This window comes from Vulpes vulpes, chromosome 16 (assembly GCF_048418805.1).
Source record: "Vulpes vulpes isolate BD-2025 chromosome 16, VulVul3, whole genome shotgun sequence".
NCBI classification, from domain to species: domain Eukaryota; kingdom Metazoa; phylum Chordata; class Mammalia; order Carnivora; family Canidae; genus Vulpes; species Vulpes vulpes.
Genome location: NC_132795.1, coordinates 76,079,169 through 76,098,105, shown reverse-complemented (window position 1 = coordinate 76,098,105; position 18,937 = coordinate 76,079,169). Strand labels below are relative to the sequence as shown.

The 18,937-nt window shown below is 48.6% G+C and overlaps 1 long non-coding RNA gene across 1 annotated transcript in view; it reads left to right on the top strand.

The window, feature by feature from the left end:
* Positions 1 to 15,156: 15,156 nt before the first annotated feature.
* LOC112915215 (uncharacterized) overlaps positions 15,157 to 18,937 on the top strand; it is a 61,726-nt gene continuing 57,945 nt past the window's right edge. Inside the window, exons 1-3 of the long non-coding RNA XR_011997753.1 lie at positions 15,157 to 15,466; positions 17,853 to 17,978; positions 18,127 to 18,611. This is a non-coding gene — a long non-coding RNA (uncharacterized lncRNA). The remainder of the gene's footprint in view (positions 15,467 to 17,852; positions 17,979 to 18,126; positions 18,612 to 18,937) is intronic.

The following is an 18,937-nucleotide window of genomic DNA, read 5'->3' as shown; positions in this document are numbered from 1 at the left end:
CTGCTTCCTCCCTTGTTTCAGTGGGTCAGACCTGCCTTTACTGCAGTTTGTGTAAGAGCAGACCCAGAGGGCAGCATCTTGGGGCCAGCATCTTGGGCCAAGAGAAGTGTCTTTTAGCTGGGGAAGAAGGATAGGGTTTTGGTACCAGATTTCCTTCCTTTGGAGCCATTTTGCTCAGAGCTCCTTAGGACCCCACAGGAAGACAGGCATTCTTCTTGGGCCCACTCTCCAGCTATCCTGCCTCCTTTCACATCACATGGTTGTCACTTGATTATTGTCTCCTCCACTTTGCTTTCTCAGTGGGAGCGGCTACTGTGAAGCCACTCCTCTTCTACAGAAGTCGGCTCTACCATAGCACTGTGTATGCTCTGGAAAGCCCCTGGGACCTCTGTCCTCTGAGCCCCAACAGGAATCCCTCCCAAATTCCATTTTGCAAAACTTGGCTTTAATAGTGAAGCCTGCTCCAAATTCTCGCCTACCCAAAAGTGGAGGAGAACAAACTAAGGATGACATGGCCATCTTGGATTTGTCTTCATAAGGAAGTATTTCTTTTTCTTTGCTCGTGTTCCTTTTATGCTTTAGCCCTGGAAGTGCATAGCTGCGAGACACCCTTGAGATCGCTTGATCTAACACTTCCTTCTGTAGTCAGTGTAGATGAATGGCTTAGAAAAAGGGAGGGGGGGAAAATAAAAAATAAAAAATAAAAAAAGGAAGGGGGGCTGTTGTCATAATAACTGAATTTAAATCTTGATCCCACCACATTGAAGTTTCCTGACTTTGGGCACAGGACTTAACCTCCTTGAGCGGCTGTAATAATGGTCCTTGTTTCATTGGGTGGTACCACATTTAAAGAAGATGATCCAGATGAAGTGCCTAGGGTAGAGCCTGCCATATAAGTAGTATTTTATTATTATTGCTATAAATGAAGAATTCGAGTCATGGACATATTTCATAGACTTGCTGGAAACTAGATACCGGGAACCATTTTGTACTTTTTCACATTAGTTAAGTCGTTTTAGAACTTTTCGCCAAAGGGTCCCTAGTGTCAGAAAAGAGGAGAAACATAAATCCAAGGACTCTCGGGGCTTAGCTCTATTCCATAAGAGTTAAATGTCTTGGATTTCTGTGTTGTCTGAAACAATGCATGCAAATTCTGCATTTTATTTCTTAATGTATCTGTGTTTGTTCCAGTATAGAAATTGTAGTTTCCCCTTCAACTCTTTCTCTCTGTAAGATCAACTCTCCTAAAAGTGATACTTATTCCTAGGATGAGGAACATGTCTAAGAGCGTGTAGCTCCAGTTTGGGGGACACGAAGTTAGTCACGGAGCATCTTAAACCGCAGTGACTGCTCCATGAAGGATGGGACTGGAGATCTCGGGTGGGAGCAAGAGGGAGGAAGTCGCACAGAAGCAGCGCCTCCTCCCTGGGAAGGGGCGAGGCCAGCCATGTGAGATGATAACTTCATCCCTGAAAGCTGGCAGCTTTTTGTACTTGGCAGACCCAGAGGCCCCTCTGTGGGACTCTCCGGGCTCCAGACTGGGGGATCTGGTCCCGCCATGCCCCAGGGAGGCCGCAGTCTGAAAGATGTAGCGTGCCTTGGTGCCTCGAGGCAGATTGTGTGCTGAAACGGAGGCGAGACAGACTGTCAGCGTGGAAACCATGTGGTGACAGCTTCCTTCACCCTCCAGACCTGTCAGCTCAGGGGGGAACTGACAGGCCCCAACTAATAAGGTAAACAAAGGCTTTAGAGCATGGGGGAGGAATGCTGGAATTCCTTCTTGAATGTTTCCCTATTCATAACATGTCACAGAGTTAACGCCTGGCCCAGTGGAGGTTGCGCTTCCTGGTTTTTAAGATCTCCCAAGCCTGGTGAGGGAGAGGCCGGAAGCGCAGAGGCTGAACGTGCAGCCGGAGCAGCTCTGTCGTAGCTGGCTTGACATCGGGCTGCTTCTTTAGGAAGCCCGTGGCTCCCACGGTTCTGCGTTTGAGGGTAAACCCAGACACTAGGCTGGTGGTCAAGGCCTGGTCATGGCCGTGGCCCGGCTTTATCTCCCTCTGCTCCAGTGCTCCCAGCACTCACCTTTCTCATCCCCGAAGTACAGCTCTGGTCCTCTTTGTCCATCGGGACAGCTTCCAGGAAAAGCCACCTCAGCTTTACCTTCTCAGCGGTCTAGCCAGTGTGCACACAGCCAGTGTACACGCTCTCTTTTGACTTTTGACCCACTTTTTTGGATCAAATCCCGTCCTACCTTGGATGTTTCTGTGTCCTGGGCCTCTTTCCTATCCACCACCCACACTCCCGCTCGCAAGGCAGACCCCTTTTGCAGCGCTAGAATGGCAGTAATACAGTATTTCTGTGCCATTACTTACAAAGACAAATGGCCTGTTAGCCTTTTAGGATGTAATTTAAAAGCCATTTGTCTAGTGGTAATAACTGGAAATGGACTTCCGCTACAGGCCAGTATGACTTCCTCCAGGAGCGAGAGATCTGCTAATGGTGACCAGTTGGCCACGGCTGTTTTCAGACTTACCCACTCTTTCCACTGGAAGGCCCGGAGAGCAGGGTAATGGCATTTTGAGGGGTCCGTGAGCTCACAGAGGGCTTTGAGGAAAGGCAGGCGCCTTTCTCTGGAACATACAGCTGCTATTGTTTGTCTTATGTACTGAGAGGATCAGGAATAAAAATGGGTTCAGAGGGATGAGGATCATGATGTTTTTAACAACCAAATCTCACCAATCAGAACTCTTGAACTCTGGAAAGGTTGGGCTCCCTCTTTGCCCTCTCTTTAAGAATCTGCAAGCAAATTTGAGTTATCTGGCTTGGGTGTACCTCAGAAGTGACATTTCTCAGACAACTGTGGCTTTTTCCTGTAGACAGCGAAGCTTTTATTTTAACCATTCAGGATAGACAGTTTTCAAGAATATATTACCTGTGCTTCTTCAATAGAATTGTTGCAGAGACATTAAGTGTTCATTGATGATGCAGGGCCATTATTTTGAATGTCAGTTTTAAAGACTTTGTCTTCTCTTTGCTATTCTTTTGTTCATTATATGCTATTTTACAATTCCATCACCTCATCTATCTTGGTATTTAATATACATTTACTTCTTATTCAGTGAGAAAAAAATGATGGAAAAATCCCAAATGGTAAAATAAATGATGGTGTGTTCGCTGAATGGGTTCTCTGTGACCTTTGAAAAGGATGTAGAAGACTACTGATACAGACATTGGAATATTGGAATGAAGTCTGTGCTATTATGTCATTAAGTGTAGTAGTGGGCTGCTAACCAGTATGTGCATTAGGATGGCCCCTATGTCTAGGGAATCCTGGTGAGCTCGGACTTCAGACTGTCCAGATCTATAAATGAAGACGCCAAGCTGCTTAGCCTCAGATGGAAATGCAGTTCAAGGATTCCAGGCAGAGGAAGCAACATTTACCCATTACCTACCATGTGCAAGACACTATTTTAGGAGCTTTCGTATATTGTCTTTATTAATCCTGACAACCACGCTCTAAGGTTATCTTGCTCATACTTGAAGAAGCTAAAATTAAGAAGTTGTGGAGTGGGCTCAGGTTCACATAAATGAAAAGCAGTGGAGGTAGGAGTGGAATATAAATATAACAGACTCCAAAACCCTTGTTCTTTTTACTATACACTACCAGTTATCTGTTGCCTCGGTAACACTGTATGATACATAATGAACAACCAAAAAACCTAAATGGTTTACAACAATAAGTGCATACTGCTCACCCCTCTGGGGCCTACGGGAAGTCGGCCAGGTACTTCTGCTGTTTCCGTACATATTTGGTGGTTGACTGGCCTTTGGTTGATCTAAGCTGGTCTCGTCTGGGGCACCTGGGTGACTCAGTTCTGCTCCATGTGCCTTTCTTCCTTCAGCAGGCTAGCCTGGGCATGTTCTTGTGCCAGTGGCATGGTGGAAGAGAGCAAGAGGAATCCCACGGGCCCCTTGCAGCCAGGCTGGGAACTGGCACACAGTCATTGCTTTTGGCTGAACTAAGGTGCATGACCAAACTCAGAGTCAAGGAAGGGAAAATCTATTCCTCCCCTTTTATGGAAGGAACTGTGAAATTATGTGGCAAAGGGAGAGTGGCAAAACTGGGGCCATTAAAGCAATTAGCCATGTAGAACAAGCTGCCTTTGAACACCAAGCAGGTGTTCTAAGAGCTTCATCTGGGCACTCCACCTAGGCTTTTTGAGATTGTGATAAAGTATGTGTGGAGTAGGGACAGGAAATTTGGGGTGTGGGTGGGGGAAAGAAACATATATGTTTAACCAAAATATTGTCATTTCATAGTATGTTAGTGACCATAATGAGGGAAAAATTGTTCCATCCTTATGTTCTATTATTCTAGGCTATTTTGTAACATGGGGGTACACCCTAGGACTATTAAGGCAGGAGAGCATTTTTATTGTTGTTGTTGTTGTGTGTTATTTCCATCCCTACATTCAGTGGACCCAGATTTATGACCCCGAAAGAAAACAGATAGAGGAACTGTTTCCATAGCACTTCCTTGACTGTCAGCGGGTAATGTGTTACTGCTGTGTTTCTTGCTGCCAGGCTCTGCCTCTCAGATGCCACATGTGGGAGAGGGGCTGGAGGACATCTGTCTTGTGAAGCGTACAATGCATGAGCTTTGTGAAAGCTGCCCCTGAGACACTCTTTCCACTTCCCAGTGGGCATCGCAGTAGTTCTGTGTGCTTCTGAGTCCGCCGAGTCTTTCCTTCAGGTAACCCCTATCGTATAAATCAAATTGCAGGTGGAAGAGCAGCTCAATTAAAAGAGCAATTGTCACCTGCTTTAGGAACGTGTACAATCAACCGTGTGAATTCTCTCTGTTGTCTATTTGGAAAGTGGGACCACGAAATTTCTCCTTGTCAGTCTTTATTAACTTCCTTCAAGACCCTGTTAGTATGTAAAATATCAAAGGAATATTAAAAAAGAAAGAAATATGGAACTCAGACTCTTCACTTGTGGGGGGCTATTGATGTTTCTACCAGGGGTTTCAATGCTGGTGCTGATTCACCCTCCACTGAGTGATGGCCCAGGATCGCGGCCTCAGGCCCTGCCTCCTGCTGCTTCTGGCTCACCTTGCCTGCTCACCCAGGAGCCCTATTTGGCCGGAACTGAAAGAAGGTGACCCGGCTTCAGTTCACTCTGCTTGCCACCTGGGCAGCCGGAGGACTGGACCTCTGGCCTGGTCCTGCCCTGACTCCCCACTTTGGGACCTTCTACAGATTTCTGACGTGGACCCTGCCGTCTGACAAGTCCCAGCCTCCCAGCCTGCTAGGAGTCATGGCAGAGAGTAGGCTGGGGGCCTGTAAGAAACTACCAGACAACAGACTCTTACTTTCCTCCAGAGGCTGATCCAGACTGAGCATAGCTGCTGTGGCAGGACCACAGGTGACCCGTCGTCCCCTCTTGCGGTGGTCTCCGAGCCGCATCCGGGCTCAGCGCTTATTGTTCTGGGATTCACACCCCCTGCATGTGTGACGGTGTGTGAACTCGCGCTCTTTGGAACTTTGTGTTCATTTACATAACACATTTCTCAGGTGCATATACGTTATGCATGAGTCTGTGTTGTTAATCATTTGAAATTTAATTTGAACACAATTGTTGCCTCCTTCTCAGTTTGCCCTCGCCCTCCCACTCGAGCTCATGCAACACTTTGGAAGGATTCCAGTCTCTTCCTGGCACTGTGGGCTTCCTGACTTCCTTCCTACTTTACGGAGCGGAGGACGCTCAGAAGCGCAGGTGGAATGGGCCTCTCGCCTGAGGTGACTCCATGGGCCAGTCCAGGACCCCTGAGGGAGCCCCTGGCTTCCCTGCCCCTCCAGCCCTTCCTCTCTCCTCCTCCTTTCCCTGGGCTTGGAGGCCTGGCTCTGTGAGGAAGGCTAAAGGGTGAGGTGGCCAGGCCATCCCCAGCTCTCTCTGTGCTTGGGCTTCGGAGAGCCTTTCCCAGAACTTCCTTAGGCAAGGGCTCTGTGTCCATTAGTGCGCCACACCGATCTCCCTTTGCCACTTGGAAAGCTGGAGAGCAGAGAGGACTCTTCCTGGCTCACAAGAAGGTGTGAGCTGAAGGACTGCAGAGGACGGGGCTCTGGTTCCCGGGGGTCTCCCCCTGCAGGAATGGGGTGCCCTCCCCGCCTGCTCTCTCCTGCTGCCCACACGCTCTGACCCGAGCAGAAGGCAAGTTCAGTTCCCACAGGTGCACAGATCCCACTCTCTGAAACGAGGGAGAAGAGAAAAGTGATGAGAGCCGATATCCCTGCTCCCCAAAACAGGAAGCAGGCTGGGTAGATTGACTCGATAGGGAGCTATCAGACTGCCGCTCGGCTCACACTGGGACTTTTATCACTGCCAGTCATCAGCACTCTGGCAAGCTCATGAATAATGCATTTCCCAGTGATTTCCTTCCTTATTTGCTAGCTCCAGGCAATATTGATTTTTTTTTTTTTTAAAAAAAGAAAGTCTACATAGCTGAGCTGTGTTGTGGTAACATTTATTTTAAAAGATTGGGAGACAGAACACACATGTGTTTATCTCTACATATGTGCGTTGGTGTCTGTTGTCTGTGGATAACGACATTTGTTTAGGGGACCACGGTCGTTATTAGCAGTGTTTTTTAAATCAAAGGTTGGTTCAGATCGGAGCCCTGAGATAGGCTGAAACAGCTGTGTGGTGGTGAAGGACCAGGAAGCCAGGCTGGGTGCATGGGGAGGAGGAGAGCAGGGTGGGGGGTGGGAGTGGACTGGGGGCAGAGGGGAGGGAAGGTGGGCTGGGAGGAAGAGGTAGGAGGGGGGATGGGAGAGGGGGAGATGGGAGGAGGTGGGGGTGAGGGTATCCAGGGAGGAGTTCCAAGCAAGGAAACTCAGCCATTGAGTTAAAAATGTTTATTCAGTTGAGGCCTCTCCCTCTTGGTCTCGTCTCTCTGTCTCTGTCTCTGTCTCTCTCTCTCTGCCATGGATGCAAAGCCCCCTGGCTGCATCCCTAAATGAGGAGCAGATGTGATGGTGACACATGGGCAGTGCTCCTTCTGAGGGGCCACACCAATAAAACTAAGCAGGTACAGGCGGTGTTGTGGCCACAGGCGGGGCTCAGAGAGGGAACAGGCCAGGCGGGGCTGGGGCATCAGAAGTCCCCGTGGGTGGCTCTGTCCTGCTGAAGCTGCCGGGACTGCCCTGTGCCGACTTGTGGGCACCTTCTCCTGCCGAAGGCTCCTGGCTCTGTTGGCTTCACTTGTGATTCTCGGGAGCAGACAGAGAGGGGCTCACACTTGGAATTATGGTGCTGATGGCAGGCCTGATGCCCCCGCCCCGCTCAGCCACCCTCCGCCGGCCAGACTGCTGCATGGCCTTCCTCTCAGGCGCCTGTGGCAGGAGCTCTTAGGGATCCCAAGAAGAGAGGCCCCTTCTGGGAAATCTAATTCTCCTCCCAAACTAGTCACTGGCTCACCTAGGCCTCCCTCACCATGTTGGTCTTCCCTCTGCAAGCTCAAGAGCAGGTTCAGCAAGTGCTGGGCAGCTGCATGGTGTTGAAGGCCGGCCTCACAGGGAGCAGGGGCAGTGACCGCCCCTTTGGGGGTCCTTCCTCATACCTTCTATCCCAGGCACTCCAGGCTCCAGTCCTCATCTCCTGGGGTGGTTAGTGCTGAGGTGGAGAAACCAGTCACTGAAGTTCTGGAGAAACCCCGAACAGTCGTGGAAGTGCAGAGGGTGGCAGGCACTGGAGAGCTGACCCAGCCAGGCTCCAGTCTCTCCCCTCCACTGGCTCGACACTCCACCAGCTAATAATTAGGACCCTGAACTTTAATCCGTATGGCTCCCTAGTACTTTTATGGTATTTTCACATATAAGCATATCATGTGAGCTGCCCAAAAAAGTCTAGAAAGTTCCCCCAAACCCTTCATTCACTTGTCTTACTAACAATGATTTAAGCTTTCTCATCTTCCCTTCAATCCCAAAGTTTCAAAGAAAAGAAAGCTCCATATGCAGTACTTCCGCTTACTGACTTACAACCCTCCTCCCACATTACTTGGACTGCCTTCCTGAAGGTGACCCCTAATGTTCAGATCTAAACCTAGGGCCTTTTCTGAGTCCTTTCTGGCTCTGCTGCAGTTTTCCTGTTGCCAGCTTCCAAACCCCTCCACCTTTCCTCCTAGTTCACCCCCACCATGTCACAAACAGGTAACATGGTTCATCCAAAGGAAGAAGGTGTCTCCAGTGGTGTCATTCCAGATACCAGACGCAGACAATATATTGGGTCAAATAACAAATCTTTCAATTTGCACAACCATGAACTTGTCCCACATACAGAGGTGGCCCTAGGTCCCTCTTGGTGGGGAGCAGACATTGGGAAGTCACCCAACAGTGAGTCTCAGGCACTTCTATTTCTTTGGCCCCAGACGTTCATGGAGACCTCTGGGCTCCACGTCTTGGACTTTTGGTTCCTCCATCTGCTGAGCAGTTGGCATATCCTCCCCCTCCTGCCACCTTGTGGAGTCGAAAACTTGAAGCTGGGACCCCTGTCAGGCTTGAGTCTTGGCTTCTGCCCACCTAAAAGGAAGAGGCTTGAAGGAAAGGCCCCGTTTCCTCTGCAGGGTGTGGAGAGCTATAGCTTGTACCAGACGACGCTCGTTTATTTGAAATTGTTCCATGGTGCAAAGCCCTCTAATCGATCATTCTTTGCAAACGTCAATGGGAGAAATGTGAGTTCCGTATTTATAAAGCCAGAAAAATGGGGGCTTGTCCCCCGCCTCCCAGGTGTGTATTTAGGCACTGATGAATGACCCCGGAGTGGGTTTGTTATAGAACAAGCCCGCGCCAAAGGCAGGAACCTTGCGTCTGGAGGGAGACACAGCCTGACAATTAGGCCTCTGAGCCCGGAGGCCTGTGCTCTGGTTTCCTGAGTGTGACTATCACATCCTTAAGGCTGGGGCAACCTCAAGAGTTTTGGAATTTGGATCCTCGTTGTCTCCACGGTACCGTCCCCTGGGGTTGCTTTTTGTTCTGTTTTGGGTTTGTGTGTTTTTGGCTCTGAAGGTGAAGCTTTAAAAATCTTGGAAGCCAATACAAATCAGGGCAGGAGAACAAAAGTCTTATTCCAGTCTTGTCCCGAGAGGAGAGTCGTGAGGAATAGGAGTTAATGTTCCAAAGACTCTTTGAAGTCGTTCGATGGGGAGTTCCTCACAGACCTGGGGCATCCGGCGCGATTGGGTGGGCATCCCCCAGGAGCCCCGGCCTTCCCCAGCTCCACCCTGGGGAACGCGCAGGCCTGTGCCAAAGAGCGACCCCTGACCCCGACTCCCTCCCGGGCTTCCCTCCCTCCTCCAAGCCAGCCTCTCCTTTCCTGCGCTCCAAACAATGGTGCACTTTGTTTTAAAAAGGGTGGTGAAATAGGAATCACGCTTTCAAAGTCACATTTAGAAAAAGGGATGGGAGTGAAAAATTAGGACCCTCTAAGCCAATGGTGTGTGCTGCTTGGCTCCTGCGGGTCCTGCATCTTTCGGAAGGGCATCCCCAGGTGAGGTCCGGGCGGAGTTGGCGTCTGACCCGCGCCTTGTGTTTCATGCGCTGTGGGAAAAAACCCAGCTGCTGTGAAAGGGTTAAAAATGAGCTCTCTTGGTCAAGAGCCCCAAGCAACAGGCACGTTCAGTTTCAGTCAGGAAGAAAAACAAGTGTTTGGTTAGTAACGGGATATGGCTGGAGCTGGGCCTTGGCCTGCAGTCCCTCTGCAGGTTGCGAGGTGGGGATGGCCCAGTTCTTGCGGTTATTTGGGGGCGGAATGGAGGCAGGCAGCCCAGAAGGCCGGGTCTGGGAGGTGCCACCCACCCCTCCTTTACACAGAAGGGAACGAAGGCCCAGGGCAGGCTGGGGACTCCACCTGGGTCATCCTAGCGAGTGGCACAGCCATCCCAGTTCCGGAGTCCTTTCTGGAAAGCACTGGGTTGCATGGAAGGTAGATTCAGGCAGACGGGGACTTAGGGTTCTTTCAGCCTCTTCTTGGCTGGGTTACCTCTTGTTCATCTAGATCCCTCCTCTTTGAAATGGGGTTTTAAAATAGCTCTTTGGGGCAGTCTGGGTGGCTCAGCGGTTTAGTGCCGCCTTCAGCCCAGGGCATGACCCTGGAGTCCCGGGATCGAGTCCCACATCAGGCTCCCTGCATGAAGCCTGTTTCTCCCTCTGCCTGTGTCTCTGTCTCTGTCTCTGTCTCTGTCTCTCTCTCTCTCTCTGTGTCTCTCATGAATAAATAAATAAAATCTTTTAAAAAATAAAATAAAATAGCTCTTTGAAGAAAAAATAAATAAAAAAAAATAGCTCTTTGGCTGGGTTTTGCGTATTAAATGAGATGGTGCATATGAGCCCAGAGGCTGACACACTCAGAAAGTGCTTTTTCCGGGCCTGCCAGGAAGTGTCCCGGGTGTGGGACTGGTCTTGCAGAGGAAACAGCCTCCTCCGAATCAGTACATCAAGTACATCAGTGCAGATGCAAATAAAGCCTCGGAACCTCCCCCCCCACCCCCGTGGAAGTCCTGTATACTCCCGCCCCCTTAGTGGGGGAGCCCCACATCAAAGGCAAAGGCAAACGGGATGGGGAAAATAAAAGAGCCTTTTCTGAGCAAAGGGGAACTCGCCCCAGAGAAGCGCTGAGTTAACGGGGCCCAAAGCCGGCCTGTGAAGTTAGAGAGGCCTGGAGATTAGAAGGCCAAGAGGAAATAATGCTTTTCTTGTCTTGGCTGCGGGGGCAGAAGGAGAGCAACAGCTGGCAGGCATATGCAGCCTGTTAGGGGCACACTCCCATCAGACAGAAGGAAATCCTGCCCCGGGCTGGCAGGGCCAGAGCAGCCACTGGGGAGCAGGCTGGGGGTCTCGGGGAATCTGAGCCGTTGCTGCCAAGGCTCCAGGCCGCGTGTCCCCCTCAACCCCCACCCGCCTACCCCATGGCTGCCTGAGCAGGGGCCTCCCTCCCCAGCCACTGGTCCCCAAGGGCCTCCCCTTTCCCAGGAGGTATCAGATCCAGTGATGCTATGGACAGAAACTCCGAGGAAGCCTGGGGTTGATTCTGTGTCCACTTCAAAATCCAGATGAGCCCCCTTCGTCTTGTCGATGCCCGGATAGGTGACTTTGACCCACTCCACAGTCTGGAATCCTTCTCCTCAGCCAGGCTAGACAGAGAGTGGCCTTCTTTATTCCCCCTCCAACTTTTCCTTGGTTTCTTTTACTGGCCAAGCAATCAACCTCCTAAGAAAGGAACCAAGGCCCGCCTGTCATCCCCTCCTGGACCCTCAGCCCCTGAGCCTTCGGACCATGTGACACGATGCCCGGCATTAGCGTCTGCTAATTAATCGGAAAACTGGCTCCCCATTGGCCCATAGCTTTTTACAGACCTGAATTAAACGAAGTGTTTATGTGACAGATATGTGGGAGGGATTTCAGATATAATCACCATCAATCTGGCTGCAGCCAAAATAAATTCTGTGAAAAGTAAAACAAACTATTGCACAGACAAAGTAGGCCTTAGGGGTCTCCAGCAATAATCTGTGTTTTCTAATTTAACCTCGTCTAATATTTCTACTCTTTTGGGCGTAGATAGGATCTCTGCACACAGGGCACTCTTGCTGCAGCTGACGAGGTGGCGGGGGGAGGGGGGAGAGACACATGCTTCTGCCCCCTAAGTGGAGGGAGAGGGGAAGGGATGTTGCATATTTACATTCAAATTCTTAGTTCAAACAAACGGGCTCTGGCTGGGCACGGGGTAGGATGGCCATGGGAGTTGGAGGTGGGTGAGGAGAAGCCTGGCTGTAAGGTGGGGGGTAGGGTGGCATGCTATGGTCTCCCTTCCTCCAACCTGCTAAGGTTAAGGCCATGGTAGAGGAATCAGAAACTGCTGGTTGCTTCAGAGAGGGGCTGGCCTCGGTGTTGCCTGAGGTGTGTGGGTTTGCTGAGCACTTCCTCTCTCTCCATCGGCTCATTTAGCTCCTATAAGGAGACCGTGAGGAGACTAAAGCTCAGACACATAGTAACTACTCGCCTTGCTCTATGGCCATGACATTGGGCTTTGACCCTGACTCTGAAAGCCTGGGCAGTCTCTCTCCACAATACCCAGCCAGATAAAGATGTGGTCTATGTATACAATGGAATATTACTCAGCCATCAGAAAGGACAAATACCCACCATTTGCTTCCACGTGGATGGACCTGGAGGGTATTATGTTGAGGGAAATAGGTCAATTGGAGAAAGACAATCATCATATGGTTTCACTCATATGTGAAGCATAAGAAATAGTGAAAGGGACCATAAGGGAAAGGAGGGGGACTGAGTGGGGGAAAATGAGAGAGGAAGACCAAACATAAGAGACTCCTAACTCTGGGAAACAAGCAAAGGGTGGCAAAAGGGGAGAAGAGTGGGAGATGGGGTGACTGGGTGACGGGCACTAAAGAGGGCACTTGATGGGATGAGCATTGAGTATTATACTATGTTCTGCAAATTAAATTTAAATAAAATATTCAAAAGCAAATACATAAATAAAGAGGACCCAGGCTTCGCCATTCCTGCCTGGGAAGAGGCCTCTAGGCACCGCGGTCAGCCCTGCCCTGCATCCTTCTCTCCCTTACAGCTCGGGCTGCTTCACGCCCCCTTTCCCTGGCTCTCCCCTCGTTGGCCCAGCCTATCCCCAATTCCCAAACCAGGTCTGGAGTAAGGAAGGAGATGTTGAGGGTCTCCAGATGACCCGCCGCCCGTCCTGCCTGGCTGGTAACTGAGCGCAGCACTGGCCTCCTGCCTGAGCTCCAGCTCCTTTTCTCCCTCAGGGCCTTGCCAACCTAGGGTCCCAGTAGCCCCCCAGGAGCAAAGATTCCCACATGCTCTCTCACTGGCCTGTACCCAGGCTTGGCACACTTACTGAGATTCCACAACGTTGGGGAAACCCCCTCCTTCTTCACCCCTGCCCCCTTCTCCCTACTGCTTAGCACTTGCCTGGGCCTGGCTCTAGAGGAAGTCATGCCCATTGAACCCAGTGCCTGCCCGTCAGCTCTGAATTGCTGTCCTGGCTCCTGTGCTGCCACATAGGTGGGTCTGGTACCACATTCTGTCCCTTCCTCAATATATAGAATTGCTATATGTAGCATTCTTGGTGCTATGCCGTACTGTCCTGCGATGTGTCCTTCAGCTCCTCTGAAGATCTAGCATGAAGCATATGTTTGTCCGGCATTTTTTTCCCATCTGCCCCTTTATTCCTCTTTGTAAGAACCCCACCTGGAGTCAAAAGGTCCACACTCAGTGGGAGAAGATACTACATCAGTGTTCAGGTCACAGCACTCCTTTTTCCCTCAACAGAAGTTACTGGGACGGAGTCCTGGCTCCCTGACAACCCTGCAGCACCAAAGGGAATTGATTCTATCACACTTAAGCTCATAGATACTTGAATAGAGCAGAGGGAAAACCTCTGTATGAAATAGAAGTATGTTTGTGACTACCCTTCCTTCCTCCCTTCCTTCCTTCCTTCCTTCCTCCCTCCCTCCCTCCCTCCCTTCCTTCCTTCCTTCCTTCCTTCCTTCCTTCCTCCCTTCTTTTCCTTTCTTCCTCCTTTCCTTTCCTTTCCTTTCCTTTCCTTTCCTTTCCTTTCCTTCTTTCTTTTTCTTTTCTGTACTGATGTTTTTTCTTTTCTTTTTTCTTCCTTCTTTTTTTCTTCCTTCTCTTCTTTCTTTCTTTCTTTCTTTCTTTCTTTCTTTCTTTCTTTCTTTCTTTCTTTCTTTCTTTCTTTCTTTCTTTCTTCTTTCTTCTTTCTTTCCTTCTTTCCTTCTTTTCTTTCTTTCCATAATATCTATTGAGGATCTACTATGTGCCAGATGCTGGGATACATCAGTGAATTGAAAATATCTGCCTCCCTGGAGTTTGCATTCTAAGAGCTGTAGGCAGGTGATAAATAGGAATCATAAACAATAAGAAATGTATACATTGTGACAGAAGGCAAAAAATGCCCATGAATGAAGGAGCAAGGTAAGAGTGATTGGAAGTGCTGGAGGAGGGGTTGAGTTAGGGGTTCACACAGGGGCAGGCCTTATAGAGGAGATAACGTGTGAACATACTTGTGAGGGAAATGAGGATGCTAGCCGGGAACCTAACTCGGGAAGGGTATTCCAGGCAAAGGGAACAGCCAGTGCAAAGGCTCTGAGGCAGGGCTATGTCTGGCACATTTAAGGAACAGCAAGGAGGCCAAAGTGACCAGGGTGAAGTGAGCACTAGGGAAGTAGAAGGAGGTGAAGTCGGAGTTGAGGTCAGAAAGACAACAGGAAGCAGATCGTGGAGGGCCTTGCAGGCACCATAAGGACTTGAACTCTTTTCTATCTCTACTTGAGTAAATTCATAAAGGCCAGTCTCTCTCATTAGTCAAGCTAGAGTTCAAGGTATTCAACAAACATTTCTTGACTTGGTATGCCAAGTCCTGAGACGTACATTGATGAGTAGGGCCGTCTCTGCCTTCTAGAAGTTCAACTTCAAACCCCAGTGGTTGCAGCAGCATGGTGTGACCAGGAGCTGGGAGGCCTGGGTTCCAGTCCTGCCCTTCCATTTAACCTTAGCCATTTGCCAAACCCAGCTTCCCATTACTGGAGAGAATTATCTATGTTGCAGTCATCTCCCGGGTGCTATGGCGATCAAATGGAGGAAGGCACGCAAAGACTCCTTGAAAACTGAACAGCCCTGTATAATTAGAGGAGGGGATTAGGGAGTCAGGTCAACATGGTTCCTGCCCTGTGTCCCTTTCCTTGAGCCAGAAGACTCAGTCTGTGTTGCAATCTTTGGGATGCCCTCTACTCTCTCTGTGACCTCATTGGCACTTACTCCACCCGGTGAGAACCACCACAGCCATGCATTTGGGTTGGTGCAGATCTCCAGCAAGAGAAATACATCCAGGGGTATCTGCTTTGCAAAGGACATTTACCCATGTCCTTCTCTGTGTCATGCTCCTCTGATCAGCTAAAGCTACACCGAGGGCGAACTTTTAAAGTCAAGTATGCATGACTCCAACCAACAATAACAAAAACAGGCCTGCAGGTTGCCAAGCACGGTGAGCTTTTAAAATGCATTCAGACAGTGTGAGGATATTAATAGGGAGACACGTATCTCGTTTCAGGCTACAAAGCAGATCCCACAGTGGGACATGGAAATGCTGGCTGCTCCGAGGTTAGCTTGAACCGAGGAGAGGGACTCGGCTGGAATACAGACATGCCTCAGGCTGTGTCTCAGGCGCCGGGCTTCCAGCTCCGACAACATAGACTGTCAACGCAGCTCTGCTGTGAGTGGAACTGGACACTCGGTGATGGCCAAAAACAACAGTTGACTAAAATAATGAAGCAACATGTGGATGGTGATGGAGGTGGAGAAAAATAGAGCCGGATGGGCCCTCTGGAAATCATCTTGAACCCTCTTCCTTTCTTTCACAGGTAAGGACACTGAGACCTGCAGCTCATGTTGTGACTACAATAACGATGAGACATCATTCTTACCATGAGTGCATTTGCCTCCTCTGGGGTCACAGCATTCTGAATGTCCTCAGTGATTCTTTTTGTGTCACAGTGACCCTCTGGACACAAGACTAGCCAAATGGACACTTGGGGGTCCTGTTGTGGAGAGGGACTATGTTGTCACAGTGGAAGGAGCACTGGATAATCCATCTGGAGATCTGGTCTGAGGCCTGGCTCGGATTTATGTACTGGGTGACATTTATCTCCTCATCTGTTTTCCTCACTGCAAAATGTGAGATGTAGGTAGCTAAAGCAATGTGTGTTAAAAGACTGAAAATCAGGGTTCCTGGGTGGCTCAGTGGTTGAGTGTTTACCTTTGGCTCAGGTCGTGATCCCAGGGTCCCAGGATTGAGTCCCACATCAGGCTCCCCTGGAGAACCTGCTTCTCCCTCTGCCTATGTCTCTGCCTCTCTCTGTGTGTCTCTCATGAATAAATAAATAAAGTCTTTAAAAAAAGACTCTGAAAATCAAAATTACACTCCACCTCTCTTTTCCAGATTCCAACCTGTCATTTGTGAGGACATGGTTCCGAATGAGGGGTGAGTCTCTGAATAGAGGGTGCAGGGAAGCTAGTTGCCCCCAAATGGACCTTTCTCATCACATTCTGCAGGGCTCTTCTCTGTGGTGGTGAAGAGAACGAACCCAAGAGCCAGCCATGTGGGTTTAAATCCCTGGCTCTATCTACCTGCTATGGGCTTGCCTTGGACATATTATTTTGCTTCTCTGTGTCTCCATTTCTGATTTTTAAAATGGGGATAATAAGAGAATTTAGACCACACAGTCATTCTGAGAAATAAGTGAATTAGTATAAGTCAAAGTGTATAGAACCATGCCTGGTTCATGGTAAGTGCTACAAAAGTTTTCTGTTATTATTATTATTATTATCAGACTACATAAGCTATCATGTGCAACGTAATGGATTACCTATCTGATCTGCCTCCCCTACTCAGAATATCACAGCCAGAACGGAGTCCTTTTTTCTCTGCTCTCAGTGCTTAACACCATGTCAGGAGCATATTAAGTGCTCAATAAACCCTTGTGGGTTAAATGATTGGGCACAGTCTATGTAATTATGTCTATGGCATCATTCACATCATTTTTCTCCAGTAAACCTCAAAGGACAAGCATTATGTCTATTATACCTCTGTGTCCTTCCTTCAAATTGTCTTGTTTAAAAAAACTCCCAAGTCTCATTTTTGTCTAAATAACAAAGAAAGTTGCCTTGGAGTTTTATTTTACTTGTTTATTTTTAAAAGATTTTGTTTATTTATTCATGAGAGGCACACAGAGAGAGGCAGAGACATAGGCAGAGGGAGAAGCAGGCTCCCCACAGGGAGCCCAATGTGGGACTCAATCCCAGGACCCTAGGATCACAACCTGAGCCAAAAGCAGACGCTCAACCACTGAGTCACCCAGGTGCACCTGCCTCGGAATTTTAACCAGTACAACTACAACCTAGAAACAAGTGAAACTCCATTGGTAAAAGTTTTTCCACTTGGAGTCGTGGGCACAACCTTACTGTTTGTGACATGGTTTCAAGAACAGAATCTAGGGCTGGGTTCTATTTGAAGAGTAATTAGGATAAAAGAAGATGCCTGCCAAAGTCTTTGGGATCATCTGGCATGAAGGAAAACAAAGACCTTAAACAAGTGAACACAGCCTCCAGGAGAAGACGGATGCCCTAAGGATATGCAGCATGGTGGAGGGAGATCAGAGTGGAGTGGGGGGGGGGGGTGTAATTTCCTAGAAGTGGATTTTAAGCCACTGGTTCCACTTCCTGTTCTTAATCTCATGTTATGCACAATATCCTGAAACTGACACCCGAGAGACTATCTAGCAATTTGGGTTTTGCATAAGAGTGCTGCTGGGGAAACAGCTCCCTTCCTATTGTGTTCTTAATTTCCTATGTCCAATAGTATTCTTTTTTTTTTTTTTTTAGTTTTTATTTTAATTCCAGTTAGTTAACATACAGTGTAATATTTTTCAAGAGTATAGTAACTCAACGCTTTCATACATCACCCAGTGCTCATCACAAGTGCCCTCCTTAATCCCCATCACCTATTTTAACCCATTCCTCCCATCCACCCCCCCTCTAGTAACCATCAGTTTGTTCTCTGTAGTTAAGAGTCTGCTTCTTGGTTTCCCTTTCTCTCTTCCTTCCCCCAGTAGTATTCTTAATACAACAAAATATAATCCCTTCAAGGGTTGTTTATATTGTTTATAATACTTAAACAAGATAAGTTAGGAATGGATCATCAGGAATATCGACTTGCTCTCTTCACCTATTTTATGGTATGATTTCTAGGCCAATAAACACACAACAGGATCCATCAGCTGAGCCAAGAACAGAGATATGGTCAATTGTCTGCTAAGACAGCTGCAAACAATTCCTTCAGTCCCTGGACATTTGTGTCATGCTTCCCATCAAGAGGTAGAGACTATTTCTCCTCTCCTTGAATCTGGGGCTGGCCTTGTGACTTGCTGTGACCAAGAGAATTCTGCAGACACAATGCTGTGCCTGTCTGAGCCTTGTAAGAGGCCTTTCATGGGCCTGACAGGTTTTACTTTCACTCTTCTAGAGCTCTGAGCCACCATGTAAGGACCCTGCTGGGGAAGGGGGACAGCCATCCCCCACAGCCCTTTCCAGCTTCTTCAACCAAGGAGAGCCTGGGACTGTGACACTATCTTGATCTTCCAGCCTCAATCAAGATCCTCTCCCTCAACACCACTTGGAAATGAGATAAGCTGTCTCCCCAAAACCCTGTCCAATTGGTATCACCATGAATGTACAGTTACTGTTTTGGTCTGCTTTGATTTGGAATGTTTTGTTACACAGCAGTATTTCCCTGAAACAAGGGATAGCACTGATCTGTATTGTCTGAGATCTCCTCCTGTGTGTTCTCTTCTTTGGATTAGGACAAGCCAGGAGAAATCTTGGGTACTTCTCTCTCCCCATTGCTCATACTAGACATGGCTGGTTGATTCAATGCTCTTTCCCTTTTAGTCCAGACTCTGCCTTAAACCTCACTGTGGAGCTCTAGACGGCAACTACTAAGTCATGAGTGTAGGTCTTTGAACTGAAACTATTTGCCATTCTAGGGTTAGTCATCATGTTTCAAAAGGAAAAGGGGAGTGATGTCCCCTCGTAATCCACTAGTACCTTCTAGAGCCACGGAATGCTAAAGATGATAGAATTTTACAGATCCTCTAACCTAGTGTTTCTGAACCCTGGTTGCAGACTAAAATTACCTGTCCTACTTCATTGTTTGTTTTATTTTGTATTTTCAAGACAGACTTTAAAAAAATAAACAGAATTAAAAGGTTTTAACAGGGGCAGCCCGGGTGGCTGAACGGTTTAGTGCCGCCTTCAGCCTGGAGCATGATCCTGGA